The sequence below is a fragment of the Colossoma macropomum genome, unplaced genomic scaffold (assembly GCF_904425465.1).
Source record: "Colossoma macropomum unplaced genomic scaffold, Colossoma_macropomum, whole genome shotgun sequence".
NCBI classification, from domain to species: Eukaryota; Metazoa; Chordata; class Actinopteri; order Characiformes; family Serrasalmidae; genus Colossoma; species Colossoma macropomum.
The window spans coordinates 27957131-27973392 of NW_023494800.1; the positions used below are offsets into that span (position 1 = coordinate 27957131).

The window sequence follows — 16262 nt, forward strand, 5'->3', positions numbered from 1 at the left end:
AACCCCATTCACCGCATAATGAGAGCGGTGTCAAGGGAGAATTAGGGTGCAATTCGAGGAGACAGCATCTCAAGGGTGCATCTCACCGGTGGAGCGCCTCGGAGACGAGGAGCGGCCGCTGTCACATTCAACAAGGTTTTAAGAGAGTGGGAGAAAGCGAGCTGACAACAAGAGCAAAAAACAACCTGATGTGGAGAAGCAGAGGAAGGGAGGAGGGAGGGTACTGGGGGGATGCTGCATAGAGGGAGGCAGAGAGAGAGAGAGAGAGAGAGAGATGGGGGAGAATAGGGGAGGGAATGAGAGTAGGAGGAGGGTGAAGCAAAAGGGAGAAAAAGCGAGAAAACCGAAGGACAGCAGGATGAGAGAGCTGGAGAGGAAGACAGAAGGATAGAGAGAGAGAGGGAGAGAGAGAGAAAAAGAGAGCCAGGAGCAGCATTGAGACAGACAGAGCTGGAGCCACAGACGCCGCTACGGAGACCACACTCCATCCGGCAACCATGACAACCAAGGCAAGCGCACGCCGAGCCCCCAGCCTTCTCCTTCTCTGGCGCCAGTGAGGGGGCTATGAACCTCGACGTACTGAGGGAACGAAGACTGCGAAAAACAGCATAAGAAAACATCAAAAAAACACTCAAGAACAGCCTTACCCAAAGGATACTTATCCTTTTTTATTTTTTGCTTTCTTGCATTTAATTTCTCCTTCTTCCCTCAGTAGTGATGAAGAGGTATGGGGGTTGAATGGATGGAGCTGTCTCCACTGCTGATTGTGAGGGTGCGCTCCCCTCATTGCTTGCGAGAGATGCTGAGAAGCTGTACCCAGGAAACCCTCCAACCTTGACCCAGCAATGGAGTCCCTGAGGTGGGCTTGAAACACCTCCACACCCCATCCCCCTCATGTTTCCCTTTGGGAACAAACAAGCAGAACTACTGCCCCCCGGACTGGAAAACCAACTCGTCCTCCTCAAATTGGCGGAGGAGCCCAAGAGATGAACGATGTAAAGCCAATGGGCATCAGGTGAGTTCACTCTGCTAACCTTTTACCATGTCTACCATTTTTGCACAACATGAAACGTGTAATTCCCAGAACTAAGATTATATATGCATCGCTGCACTATGCAAATGTGGCCTTTTAGTAAATATTTCATTTCTAAGATCAATTGACAGTGTTTAGTGAGCTGCATCAATATATATATGAGTTTCAATGAGGCAGTAGGGAATGCTAAATTGAATAGATAAGAGGAAAAACATAAAAGCAACTTACATTACAGTTTGAAAATGAAAAAAAATGCCAGCAACCCTCACAACGAGTACATCAACAATAAGTGGATTTGATGTGATTCTCTGGTCAGATTTCAGCTTGCACCACACTGCATCCTCATATTCGACCAAACCCAGAGGGTAAGCTGAGAAACTGAAAACCAGCATCTTTATCTGCTGTTTTGCTACTCCAACCCTGACCATTCTTTCTAAGGCTTGGGAACGGACGACCCCTCTCGCGCCAGCACTTGTCCTCAACCTTTTCAAAGGACACAAACACAATTAAGTGCTGTACTCATCAGTGACTGTCAACAGGTTATTAACAGTGTAATGAATCTCCCATGGCAGAGCTTGCTAAAGACCACTCAGGCACCAGAAAGCCTGGAGCCTAAATTTATGGAGGTGTACAGGACAGATGAGTCCCCTCTCCATTCATTAGCAATATATTTCATCAATTAATGTTGCCTGAAGAAGTCTTCATAGAGCATCAGGACTGTACTGTGTGCAGTTACACAAATCCACAATTAAAAATCATTCTCCTTTTATTCCAATTTGTTGTGTATCTATAATTTTGGAGAGATTTGAAAAGAACGACCACTGGCGTGTAACACTTTGTCAAAAAAACACATTTTTATTTCTCTAATATAGGTGGTATCATAATATAGCACTGGTATTTCATGTATGTGTGAAGCCCACTCCCAACAACAAATATCCAGCAAATCATGAAAGTTTAATGCATTATGGAATAAAACCCTTCATATTCTACAATGCACTACAGTGCATTCTACTGTATTCTTTGTCTCTGCTAAAAACTTAAAAAAAAAAAAAGGTTTAATCAGCAAATTCAAAATCACAGTGCAAAGTTTCAGAAATGTACTGCTAAAATGTCAGGGTTGCTATCACAGCAGTGCCACAGATGAAAAAATGTAACAACACAGCTGTGCACATATGGAACTAAGGCCTGTGAAAAAATGCATCTTGTGTTTAGAGGCGTAATTCTCATATAAATAGGTTGAGCAAGCACAGCTGTTAAACGCTGATTTACAACAGTAACTGTAGGCATGTGAACAGTTGTGCAACTGGATGAGTATTGGTTGTGGGCTACAGTCTTTCCTCATGGATGAACTCAGGTGTGCTTTGATGTACCACCTGTGGCAATGCACCTGATACAGACACATATAGACTTCTGTTCTGGCATCATCAGCTCATGTGCACATAAAGTCGCATGTCGAGGTAGCATTAAAAATTCTTCTCTGCTTATGACACATTGCATTTCAACGTTAGATCGCATTCAATTTTTCTTTTCATACGCCAGGGCACAATGGTGGAATCATCAAAGTGAGGTCAGCCATCACAAGTAGTGATGCCACTATTACATAATCTACTCTTCATCTTAGTTATTATCCTGACCAAAAGGAAACTGTCCATAAAGAGAAAACCCTGTCTTATGTTTTATGGATTGTTTTCATATTACATTTCCACTTTTTTTTTTTTTTACTGTGTCTGTAGATTTTTTTAAACATCTCAGGGGAGCGAAATTAGAACACAATAACAGAGTGAAACTGACACTCAGTTATCACTCCAAGTGCTTTTGATAATTGTATCATTAGCATTAACAATGTATGCTGTGTTGGCTGATCTGCAATATCTGACACTCCCACTCATTGCGCTATCTACAGAGGCCAGAAACATACACCATGTGTCAGGTGGTGTAGGATGACAAATGCCTGGAGGATGCAAAAGTGCAGTAGGTGTATACTTTAGATATACACAGAACACAATGCAGGTGCAGTGCAGACTAACTGCTTAGAGTCCTTTGTCGCAAGAGGGTGAAGGATGACTGGGGCATGCACCTTGACTGTTGACTAGTGCCAGTGCTTTGGATAAATCACTACCATTGGTCTCCTTGAAGGGATGGTTACGAAATACGAAAAAGGTCCTTACTACCTAATGCTACTACAGCTCTGGCTTCCTTCATTGCATATCTTATGATTATCTTTGGTAAAACTTTTCAGCCCAGTAGGTTTTCTTCTCCTGACATCACCTTGCTGGCTGCGGTCAAAGGCTAAATGATAATGCAGCCTTAAACGGCGCATCCGTGGTTTGCCTGTCAGCAGGAGTGATGAGGCCAGTCTGGCTAATGACGCTGCTTTGTGGTGAGGAGCATTAGCTGTGTACTTGTAATCACTCACCATGAGTCACTCTGAAAGAGCAGCGGGCAAGTTTTATGTAAACAGCCTATCCATCCTGTCCCCCATTGCTGATGCTCTATGAGGGACTGCGTCACAGGTTGACTCTACAGGGTTAACAGTGTTGGGTAAAAAAAACACAACAAAAAAAAGAGACAGAAAAAAAAAATTCCCCACATCACATTCCCTGGCTGACTCCCCTGTGCTCTAGTAAACAGCTGCCACTACCTAATTAGCGTCTCGAATGGAGTGCCTGCACCATGTGTTTCGAAGGTACTGGCAGCAGTGCAGCTGCCATGTAGCTTTTACTTAATATTACCTACCCCAGCATTGTCTGTCCGGCTTGTCCTATTCCTCCACAACCCCACGTTTGGGGTAGATTTGATGAAAGCTATCAGCAGAGAAGCAGGTCTCTGGTGGACTTTCTTTGGGATGGCACAGTCCTGAGTCTTGGATACCTTAATGAGGTCTTTATTTTGATATATAAACTGTTCTTCTTCCAACAACAAACAAGCAAACACTAGAAGCTAATAAAAAAAATGCTTATACTGGAAACAAGCCAAAACAGAGATAAGACTTCTGAAAAGAGGTTTGAGAAACTGCATTGAATGCCAAATACGTGTCAGTGACTCACTGGAATTAATTTGTGGGAAATGTATGACAAGCATAATATGCAGAACTGATTGTGCTTAAATATATATGAAAAAATACCTTTAGAAGGGCTTACATCACATTGCTTGTTAATAAAACAGTTTGATATAGCATGCAAACACTGTTTCAAAATGTACCATTCACTCACCAGTCAGTAATGATGATGTCATGAAAACCAACATATTTACATATATCCACCTATTCAGGCTACAGCAGTTTAGCCCCATGCAGTCATGTAAAAGTGATAAGGAGTGGTTCAGCCCAGACTCCTTTTTGAATGAGGCACAATATAGGACAGCCAATTAGAACAGAGATAATTTACATAATTCAGTCTTAGGCCCTAATCAAGCTGGATTTGTTTTCCTAGAGAAGGTCTGGTAATATAGATAGACAGGACTGAAACTTCATCATGTGGATGTTTTACATCAGCAATACAGATATCACACTCCTGAACAAGAACATGTTGTGTAGGGCTGTGTATTGGCAAGAACTTGGCAATATGATACGTATCACGATACAGGGGTTACGATTGAAGATATTGCAATATATTGCGAGTTTTTAAATCTAATTTTAGGAAATCTATCATAGTATTAAAAAATGCCACCATATGCATAAAATCTAAGTATATGTAAAAGTTTACTTTTTATGTAATCATAACAGTGGGATCTGCATTTGCATTTATCACAGTCCCTGTAAGATCAGACATCATAGCACTACTTTATGTGCAATCTGAACAAAGGAATTAACATTTTCCTATATCAGTAAAAAAATTAAAGGTTAATTTTTGCCTCCTTGTATAAGTTGGACACAGCGATGTCAGTAATGTGTTGTCGGGAGGGTATGGTGTAACAAGGCTCCATTGTATTCACCAGCTTGTTCTGACACATTGTGCTGCCTTGTCCAAATGTCTTTTTTTATAGGTAGCTCCGTGTCTAAAAGTATGACATTTTGATAGCCTAAATCATAAGAAGCTGAAGTCAGCTTCCTATTTGAATTTTCCCATTCCACCTTATACGGTGCAGCAGTTATTATTACAATGGCCATTGCACACTGGACATGCCGTGAAGTGTCCAAAATTTGAAACCATTGATTTTAATGGAGGTGTGCACACCAGTACAAGGTGTTCTCACAATTTGTGCTACCCAAGTAGTCCTACCAAGCATGCGCATTACTACAGCATAGTAACTTGTGTTTTTCATGTTACTTCAGGCTTTCTTCAAGTCTATCATACCGACTAATCTTAATATTGCCACTTTTTCCCTGATAAGCTGATTTATGCTATCAAAATATCCTAATTATTCTTTTAATGCTGGTAACACTTTCTGATAAGGGTGTTCAGACTATCAAACTATTCTGCCTGTAGCTGTAATGTTGGTAGCATTTTCTGATGCAGTGATTTAAGCCAGGGTTTCTCAACCACCGGGCCGAGGACCGCAAGTAGGCCGCAAAGCACCCCTTGGTTGTCTATGGACCTATACTGAGGGGGGCCTGTGGTCTGTATTAGGCCTGTGATGGCACTTTGTCATAAAAATCAGTAACAATGACTTAACAGTAACAGTGACAGTTAACAACATTAATACAAGCCATTAAGTTTTGTTTTTTTGTGGGCCTTTATGCTTTCTAGTGATGAACAGGTGGGCCTTGAGGTGGAAAAGGCTGAGAACCTCTGATTTTAGCAAAACATCCTTCCCTCTTTTAAATAAGGAGTTACATATAAATTTGCGCTATGGTGGGACGTTTTGACAAGGCTGCACAATTTGTCAGAACACCGGTGCTCCATTACTCCTAGCACTGCTCACTTTCTCAGTGCGTCACTGCGCGCCATGCAGCATTTGAGATCACAGAAAGCCACAGTACATCACATGTGACTTGAAATTTACATAGAGAAAGGCAGCCAGTCTAACGTTAATTTCCCAGTTTTTTCAGCTTGTATCTGTCAGCTCAAGAACAGCCAGTCTGTGGAGAAGCAGCCACGGATGCCAATCGTGATGAGTGATGCTTATAACTTTATGAACCTAAACCTGACGTTTTTAAGCTCACCCTGCCAGTGTGGTGCCCAAGTTTCCAGTCACGGTATTAGCAGTGTTATTGGATGAATCACATATATCACCGATGTCAATCAACAATTCTGGAAGGACCCTCTAAAGGCATATGTACATATGTATGCGCCTGCCTTTTTGTAAATATATTTGTAAACAACGCAATAAAGCTCGCACACACCTGAGTTAAAGCATTGACACGTTTCGCTGTTTACTGTACTGGCTGGCATGATACTGAAAATGTGCTAACTTGCTAACTCTTGCCATGGGTCCTTAGGAAGTGAAATCAGGACGGGGGTGTGAGATTAGGCTTCACACAGGCATTCTATAGCAGTTAGCTACTCTGCTACGTGCGTCATTCTGTAGTCCTCGTTATGCCCATATTGGGAACTCCGGGTCTAAGCCCCATTTCTCTATGGCCAGAATGAATAGGGTTTTCGAAAAATCGCCTCTGTCGCACCTTGTATTTAATAAAAATGTTCAGAAGCCGATACGTTTTGTTCTGTGTACATTTTTCTCCCGAATACCACTGGATCCTCCGAATTACGAGGTCGTAAAGAGCTATAATACTAATATTGCTACAAGTGAGCTAAAGCTTCTGCTACACGAAACTAAGACGGGCTGTGCCGGTGTTACGGTAAATTCAGTTCCCCCTGTTCCCCCCTCATTGCGCATGTCGAAATCATGACGTCTTCAGTCGACGCTCCTCTGCAGGGCTTAGATAGGCTTAATTTGTTTGGTTTTGTACCGTTATTTCGTCCTACTCCTCGCGGTAAGCGAATTATCACGTTGTTTGTAAAATGACTTGTAGTTAAACACGTTTTAAAGTATAAAATGTGTTGTTAGCAGATGTTTTAATGCTCAAACACTACGTGGGCTATCTTGCTAATGCTAGCTTTGGCTCCGTTTTCAACTACTCCGAGTAACAGAAGTTAGATTCATTGTGCCATTTCTGATTTAATTACCGTACATGCAGGCACATTTTGTTGTTCAGACTTAAGTTATTTTTTTATTTTTTACCCGATTTTTTCTCCCCAATTTAGTCGTCCCCCAATCACACGATGCTATCAACGCTAGGAGAGTGAAGGCTAACACAGGCTTCCTCCGAGACCTGTGAAGCCAACCACCGCTTCTTTTCGAACTGCCGCTCACGCGACGTCACTGGACAGCCGAACGCGCTCGGAGGAAAGCGCCAACCGCCAGATCTGTTACGTCAGCTAACAGACGCTGACTAGCATCGCGCGGAGTGATGGGGGAGAAGGAGGGGCCATCCTATCCACCCAGAGAGAGCGAGGCCAATTGTGCTCTCTCGGACTCTCGGCTACGGATGGCTGTAGCATCACCAGGGATCGAACTCGCGATCTCCTGATTATAGGGCCAACGCTTAGACGGTTGCGCCACTCGGGAGCAGGCTTAAGTGATTTTTAAGGTGTATTTATGTCCCATATCCTCATCAGTCTCACTAAGTTCTGTAAATAGGTTTGAAACATTTGTTGCTGAAATAAATAAACTGCATTAAGTTACACAGCACAGTAATTAGTCTGTGTTATTATTGTTAGACTACGTATCTCAGTGCACCTAGGAAGTTGGTTTCCCTGTAGTCTTTGAGACTGAAGTCTTACTGTTATGGTACTAATGTGACTTGTCTTCACAGTAACTTTTATTCATATTTTATAATCTTTAGAACTGAGAATACAGGGGGCACATCTTTAACCAGAGCCTGAGAAAAGTGGTTTCCTCTTCTATATTGCAGCTGGAGTGGATTTAATGTACAACAGTGATGCTGATAATCTGTATCTGTGCATGATCATTTCACTCAGTAACTTTTATTCATATTTTATAATCTTTAGAACTGAGAATACAGGGGGAACATCTTTAAGCAGAGCCTGAGAAAGGTGGTTCCCCCTTGTATATTACAACTGGAGTGGATTTAAAGTAGAGGAATGATGCTGATAATCTATATCTGTGCATGATCATTTCACTCAGTAGCTTTTATTCATATTATACAAACTTTACACAACAACACAATTATTATAGTACTTTTATAACCTGTTGTAATATAAGGGAATGATAGGATTATCATAGTACCTTTATGCCCTGTTGTAGTGTAGGGAAATGAAACCATTTACCAGGAACACTGATCAAATCCCAGTTGTTTACTTCCATTAAACATGGTAACATAGTAACAGATAACATAGCTGTATCAAGAAACATTACAGTGTAGTACACCTCCATGTAGTAATCATTCAATTTGAGAAAAATGGTAAAACATATCTTTTTTTCATTTAATTAACTACAGTTTAAAATTTTTGACCTATTGTAGTTACTGGGAGAACAAAAAAGCAAAGAAAGCATTATAGTATATTAAACTGATCCTAATTGCCAGTTTTTACTGGAACTTACTTTTTTTAGGGGCGCTGGGTAAATCTGTTCTACCGTTTAGTCTCTGTATAAAACAATATTAATGGAAGAAGGAGTTGGAGTAAAATAAAAATAAAAACAAATATAATAGTGCATTAAATCTTTAAAAGCTGTAATCGACTAGTACACTGAGACTGCTGTTCCATCTGTATTCTCAGTGTAAAGTAGGTATAATATTAATAAAATTTACTGAGTGAAATGATCATGCACAGAAATAGATTATCAGCATCATTGTTGTACATTAAATTAATTCCAGCTGTAATATAGAAGGGGAAACCACTTTTCTCAGGCTCTGGTTAAAGATGTGCCCCCTGTATTCTCAGTTCTAAAGATTATAAAATATGAATAAAAGTTACTGTAAAGACAAGTCACATTATTACCATAACAGTAAGACTTCAGTCTCAAAGACTACAGGGAAACCAACTTCCTAGGTGCACTGAGATACGTAGTCTAACAGTAATAACACAGATTAATTACTGTGCTGTGTAACTTAATACAGTTTATTTATTTCAGCAACAAATGTTTCAAATCTATTTACAGAACTTAGCGAGACTGATGAGGATATGGGACATAAATACACCTTAAAAGTGCCTGCATGTATGGTAATTAAATCAGAAATGGCGCAATAAATCTAACTTCTGGAAAAACTGAGCCAAAGCTAGCATTAGCAAGATAGCAACAACACATTTTATACTTTAAAACATGTTTAACTACAGGTCCTTTTACAAACAACGTGATAAAAACTGAGCCAAAGCTAGCATTAGCAAGATAGCAACAACACATTTTATACTTTAAAACATGTTTAACTACAGGTCCTTTTACAAACAACGTGATAAAAACTGAGCCAAAGCTAGCATTAGCAAGATAGCAACAACACGTTTTATACTTTAAACGTGTTTAACTACAGGTCCTTTTACAAACAACGTGATAATAGGAATAGGACGAAATAACGGTACAAAAACAAACGAATTAAGCCGATCTAAGCCCCGCAGAGGATCGTTAACTGAAGACGTCATGATTTCGACATGCGCAATGAGGGGGGAACAGGGGGAACTGAATTTACCGTAACACCTGTGCTCTGACAAGTTGTTGTTCCTTATCAAAATGTTCTACCGTAGCGCATAATTACAGGTATACCCGTAAATAAACCTCTGGGTGGGATATTTTGATAGGCTGAAACTCCTTAGCAAAAATGCTATCCGTGTTAAAACTACGAGGCTGAATTTAGCTTCTTTTTTCGCAACTTCTTGTTTGAATATTCCCGTTCCACCTTAAATGGTGCAGCAGCTGTGACTAGCTTCACAAACATTAGCAAACAAGACAAAATACTGACCTGTTAGTTCGGTGAAATAGCAAAAATAAGTTAATGTTACTCAGATTTTAAGCGTAAAGAGTGAAACCTCCTCATATTATGCCTTTCAACCCTCCATGAAGCTGAAGTCAGCTTCTTTTTCGCCAGCTTCGAATTTTCCCGTTTCACCTTAAATGGTGCAGCAGTCACTGCTGCGCCATTTAAGGTGAAACGGGAAAATTCGAACCATTTAAGGTGAACGGGAAAAGGCGAACAAAAAGCTGGCGAATGTCCTGAGAAAATGTCCTCAGAAAAATGTTACCAGCATTAAAATAATAATTAGGATATTCTTATAGCCTAAATCAGTTTATCAGTGGGTCAGCAGTAGTATTAAGATGAGTCTGTACTGGATTAGCCTGAGTGCAGGTACGTTTGTAGATCTTTTGAAATCAAGCTAAAAGGAAAGATATATCGTTTTTCAGTGAGTGTCAGATGAAAAACAGAGAACTGCAGGGAAACCTGCTGATTTTGTTCTGACTTCTTTTCATCTGCCCTCAGTCTGTAAATGGAAATGTTTACTGCCAAAACTTAACGAGGCTGTCAGTCTAATGACGTGAATTCAGTACGCAGTAGCTTTAACTTACATGCATAGATATACATACCTAGATGCCGCGTTCGGGCCGTCCAGGCACGTCAACGGCGCCGCCGTTTTAGGGCGGTCAACATCGCTGCTGGACTACATTCAGTACCATTACAGAGCGGCAGTTTAAGAAAGATACTGTCCAGCATTATACTATTTCAAGAATATTGCACTCAGAAAGTGGGATAGGATTATATAACGTATGTAATGATGTGATCAACGCTCATGTTTGTGTGATGCGTATTGTTTGTGTGATATGTGTAGATATGGTCTTGTGGTTTGTGAGGCACAGAGAACCTGTTGATGTAATTGTTTTTCCTCTGGTTTTATATTAATCTTATTTCATTTAATAGTTTATTCACGGGACCTTAACTTGATGTAGTAGCTATTTATTTACGATGATGGTTATTACTTTGTAGCTAGGTAAATTATAGCATTCCTTAGTCTGTGTAGATATTCATAATCGATTAATATTAGCACCTTAATGCACAAAGCTTAAGTTAGCTTATTTACCAGCTTCTCGTTCGAATTTTCCCATTCCACCTTAAATGGTGCATCAGCTAGCTTCTTGTTCGAATTTTCCCATTCCACTTTAAATGGTGCATCAGCCAGCTTCTTGTTCGAATTGTCCCGTTACACCTTAAATGGTGCAGCTTCAGGCATCAGAAAGAAGCTGGCAGATAGGAAGCCAATTTTAGCTTTGTCCTTCTTACTGTCTTTGGGGGTTTCTTTTGTTTTTATGTGTATTAAGATTAGAAGTGATTCACACATTAATGGATTTGTTGATGGGAGATTGTGTTTCTACCGGAGCTCACGCTAAACTCGTTTTTTAACGTCAGGCGCAGACTTAATACTTTTCTGTTGGCCCAGACGGATAATTAGCATGATCGGTTATTAAAGAAATAAAAGCTACAGAGAGCAGTCCGTGCAACCTAGATTAATCTATGTCTGAGGAGTATAACAAAACACATTTGGTGAAAATTGGTTGAGTAATAAGGAAGTTGTGGCCGATTCAATCCTGAGACTCTTCATCTCTCAATACAAGTGAATTTGTTCACAAGCGAATCTTGACCGCTCCAACATGGCGGACGCGCAGCCATAACGACTCAGACAGGCAACAACAGGCAACGCGGCATCTAGGTGCGTATGTCTATGCTTACATGTAGCAATATTCATATTTCAACTCTTTAACGACCTCGTAATTCAGAGGATCCAGTGGTATTCGAGAGAAGAATGTTCACAGGACAAAACGTATCGGGTTCTGAACATTTTTATTTAACACAGGGTGCGATAGAGGCATATTTTCGAAAACCATATTCATTCTGGCTATAGAGAAATGGAGCTTAGACCGGGAGTTCCTAATATGGGCATAAGAGCATGGCGCCGACTACAAAATAACGACACGACTACAGTGGTCTATGAGAAGCGCTGTCAGTGTTGCTATGATACGCCTGACAGCGGCACGAGATCTAAAAAACGGCTCCAAGACGAACACTCAGACAAACTAGCTATAAACTTTACAACTAAGTGTGTATATGTAGTAATTTAGCTAGCTGCTAATCCAGCGTCCCCCACTTGTAGTTGTACAGCCCCGGTTTGCTGATTGTAACTCGTACAGTTGATAGAGATTAGATGAAGCTGAAGTTAGCGTTTTATCATTTAAGTTACCGTTCTACCTCAAATGACGCAGGTCCTGCCTTCAGACGCACGTTCGGTCGGTAGCGTTTAAATGCGGCACTAATTAAGGTGGAATACAAATTCCAATAGTTAGATAATTCAGCCTTGTGAGATTATCAAATGAAGTGCGACGACGTGGTGCTGCTAAGTTTAGTTATTCAATTAACGTTAGCATCATTCGTAGCACATTGTCTTGATTGTGTCACATTTAAGACAAAAGATTACCTTATTCCTAGGTAAAACTAATCCAGAGAATAGGGCTATGTACAGTAAAAAAAGTATTTTTAATCGCAGGGCATAAAGAGAGGTAGGAACATGGTCATGTAACAAAAAACATAAAATCACAAACGTTATAAGTGGACCTCAAAGGAAGCATGAAGGATATGGGTTCTTTAAGTTTATTTTGCAACAAAACTAATTTTGTATTTCAAACACATTTTACGAATATGTAACATAATGTCTTTGTTCATAAAATGCTGTCATTCACTAATTAACCACCTAACAGTTGTATCATTGGTTCACCTAAATATTTTGTTTACGCTCAATAATAACTCATTCTCTTTTTTTGAGCCTTTTCAGCCTTTTGAGCCATTGGGAGCTTTGCTCTCCCTGGCTGAGCAGGTGGTTTGTAACACTAGACTGTTGTCTGGTTAATCTGGGGCAAGAACCCATGATGAGTTTTGTCAGACTCTAGTAACCTTGTGTAGTCCTCTTAATCTTAACATTGAGGTCATTTAAGAAGAAATTGCAAGGTGATGGCTAATGCTAATGTACCTACACTAAAGCTCAAATGATTTGTTGACAATGTTGAATAGCCTTTGCGTCAACTCTGGAAAAAAGTTGACAGATCGACCTGTTGTTTACCTAAAAACAAAGACACTCCTTAATGCTCTATAATGTTGATATAATGCTTCCTGTTGAGTATTGCACTCTGGTATAATGACCTTGTAGGTATGTAGGTGCGATGTGGCTTCTGTTGGTTTGTGGCATCATGAAAGAAGAAGATTTTCAAAAATTGCATAAGTCAATAATTGAAACATAAACAAAATCATTCAGAGTAGTGTGATGTGAAATGGTACTTTTACAGAAACATAGTGGCTCTGAATTTTTTACAACCGTGGTGACAGGAACCAGGGGATTCATGTCCTACAAAAATCTGTCTACAGCACAAATATAGCCCTTTAATTTACTCATCCAAAATGACCAGTGAACCTATATGTGACTTCTGAGTTTGTATATGTAATCTTTATAATGGTAAAATAGTGGAAAATCTGTAAAGAAAATGTGCTATTCTGCCTTGCCTATACCACTATACCATGAATGGATTTTTTTCATTTTGTCAGATAGCTTTTAGAGGCATCAAATTCTTCAGACTTCTGGTTCCCATCACTACTCTTGAGAACAATTCTGACTCTGTAAGTTTCTCTAGAATGGCATATTTCACAGCAAACCATTCTGAATGACTTTGTTTACATCTTAAAAAAAATGACGTTAAAGTAACATTTAATGTGTTTGAGAGAACAGCAGAGAGTAGCCAGGCCCAAAAGAGAGAAGTACATGGAGGCCCTACATTATTAATCCCCTCCTCTTGTCAGGAAGCCATTGCGTTTCACTGCTGAGAGGCAAAAAGACAAAAGAGAAAAATAAATAGCAGCGTGCAAAACCAATGTGATCTTAAATGTATGTTCTGCCAAATGCCATGAGATTACGCAAGTTAATCAATGAACGCATATGCTCCAGAATATTTTGCTGGGATTGTGGAGGGAACAGTGGTGCCAATGCAATATGTCTCTGCTCCATTCTCCCTCTCCTTCTCAGACAAAGGGGAAAACACTATGCCGTGATATCTCTCTCTCTCTCTCACTCTCTCTCTCTATCTCTCTCTCTATCTCTCTTTCTCTTTCTCTTTCTCTCTCTCTCTCTCTCTCTCTCTCTCTCTCTCTCTCTCCCTCTCTCCCTCTCCCTCTCCCCTCCTTACAAAGTAATGTTCCTCAGCCACTGCTTATGGCCGCGGGCAGGGGCCTGTATGGCTCACTGGGGGTTTTGCTGTTCCTTTTCTTCAAATGAGTAATTCCTCTAGTTGAAACACATACAGCGGCATTGCTCTACCCACACATACACTGCTCTTAGTGAACTGGTACTCGTGCTGTGTCCAGGATATCTTTACAAGTGCACTGAATCAGTCGCATTAACCCTTCCCTGTATCAGATCTGCACTACCCACGCTTTCCTGAGCTCATGGATTATCACTGTGCTCTGCATGGTGCTTGTGGTGCTTGTTAATTTGTACCTTTATTGATACATAATAATTTAAACAAACAAATTCAACAGCATTTTTCTTTTGCAGAAAATGCTGAATCAATTCTTTAATATAGCATGAACAAAGAAATTGTACTCAAAATTGCCTTATCGAATTGTCATCATTATAGCCTAAAATCTGATCATTAATACAGAAAAACAGAGAAGGTGATTTAAAGGAAACACATATGATTGCATACAGTATATGAAATAATAAATAAACTTGCAGAAACATTGCTATGCAGAAGTCAGAGATCACCTTTCTTTTATTTAATTGTCTGCCATTAACTACAAGTTATTACATTTTTTAGAAGATATTTGTAAGGAGATCAAAGAAAATATGTGTAAAAACCAAGATTTTCTAAAACTGTAGCTTCTGAAAAAGAAATCCGCAGGTGCTTCTGTCCATTCTCCTACCATGAGAAGACAACGCAACACTATGATGTAGTTGTAATAAGGGCAAATGGTGGACACACTGAAAAATGTAACATTATATTTAAGTGTTCAAATTTCTGTGTAATTTTCTGTTCAATATATGTTTACTGCCTTTTCCTTACACTGAAAAATGAACAACTTGTTCTGAATGGCATTTATTCATTCACCTACCAAATGACACCATTAAATGTATTTAATTTGACTAAATGTACACTCTGGAAAATTTAAAGTAGCTTCTGTAGCAGCTGATCAGAGTCAAAAGCATTAGTCACTATGCAGCACCACGTGTAAGAAGAAAAGCAGCTGTAAGTAAATGCTATAATCATGTCTTGTTAGAGTAAACATTTAGTGTTGAGGTTCACCTGTATCACCAGTAGCTTCAAAAAAGCTTGCATTTTCATCTGTATTTGACCGCTCAGCACATAAGATCCACACACACAGAAAAGTAATCAATATATACTTTAATGCTGTTGGCAATACACATTACCAGCCATCATGTCAGGGATGCAGGTCAGGCCCACAGAACCTGTACTCTGTATTCATGAAACATTTGAAGGCTGCTTGCAATTCTGTTTATAACTGCAAGAATTGTAAACAGCAGAATCTGCTTGAATCAAGTATTAGTGTGTGTGTGCTCAAGTATGTGTGTATGCACATCTGTATGCATTTGTTCTCTGACCTCACTAACGAACTCAGGAGTCAGTTCAGTCCACAAACATACTGAATAAAACATGGGCCCATAATTCCCTGCAGAGGTCTTGTTCAGCTTTTATGAGACACAGAGGGATGTAAAACACAGACAACAGAGGAAACACACTAATGCGCTGCTGTTAACAGTTTCACTGATCATTCTTACATAATTAAATTCTGAAACTCAAACTAACACCGATTTGTCAAACAACACAGTATCAAATAAAAGTTTATGGTGATACCATTGACAGAAGGTCACAGTAAAACTGGGCTGTTTGACATTTGGCACGCTCCAGCACAGAGCCAAGCCAAGAGCAGTTAAACACTGAATCGTGCTTCCAGTGGCAGTATTTGTTTTACTGAGAGGAAAAAAGGGTTACATTTTGAATGCGGATATTAAAGTCAATCAAATCCATTTTGAAAGTGATTCAATGGCAGGACATTATTGGTTTATATCAGGCCATAACCATCAACTGAATAGGCCTGTCACAATTATTGCATAATCAGCTGAACGCAATTATGTGAGCTGATCTCAATTAGTTTCACAGTTGTTAGATTCCACAATCATATGTTTATGTTGAAACAAACAGAATGTGAATTGGTTTTGGGTTTATCAGTTGGGTTGCAGCAAATACATGTAAATAAAAGAAAGTAAAAACACTTTTATTGAGACAC

The 16262-nt window shown here is 39.8% G+C and overlaps 1 protein-coding gene across 1 annotated transcript in view; it reads left to right on the top strand.

The window, feature by feature from the left end:
• Positions 1-294: 294 nt before the first annotated feature.
• The window catches only part of LOC118820011 (short transient receptor potential channel 5-like), a 46694-nt gene continuing 30726 nt past the window's right edge, over positions 295-16262 (top strand). Inside the window, exon 1 of the mRNA XM_036588104.1 lies at positions 295-1015. The gene's annotated coding sequence lies outside the window, so the exon portion shown is untranslated. The remainder of the gene's footprint in view (positions 1016-16262) is intronic.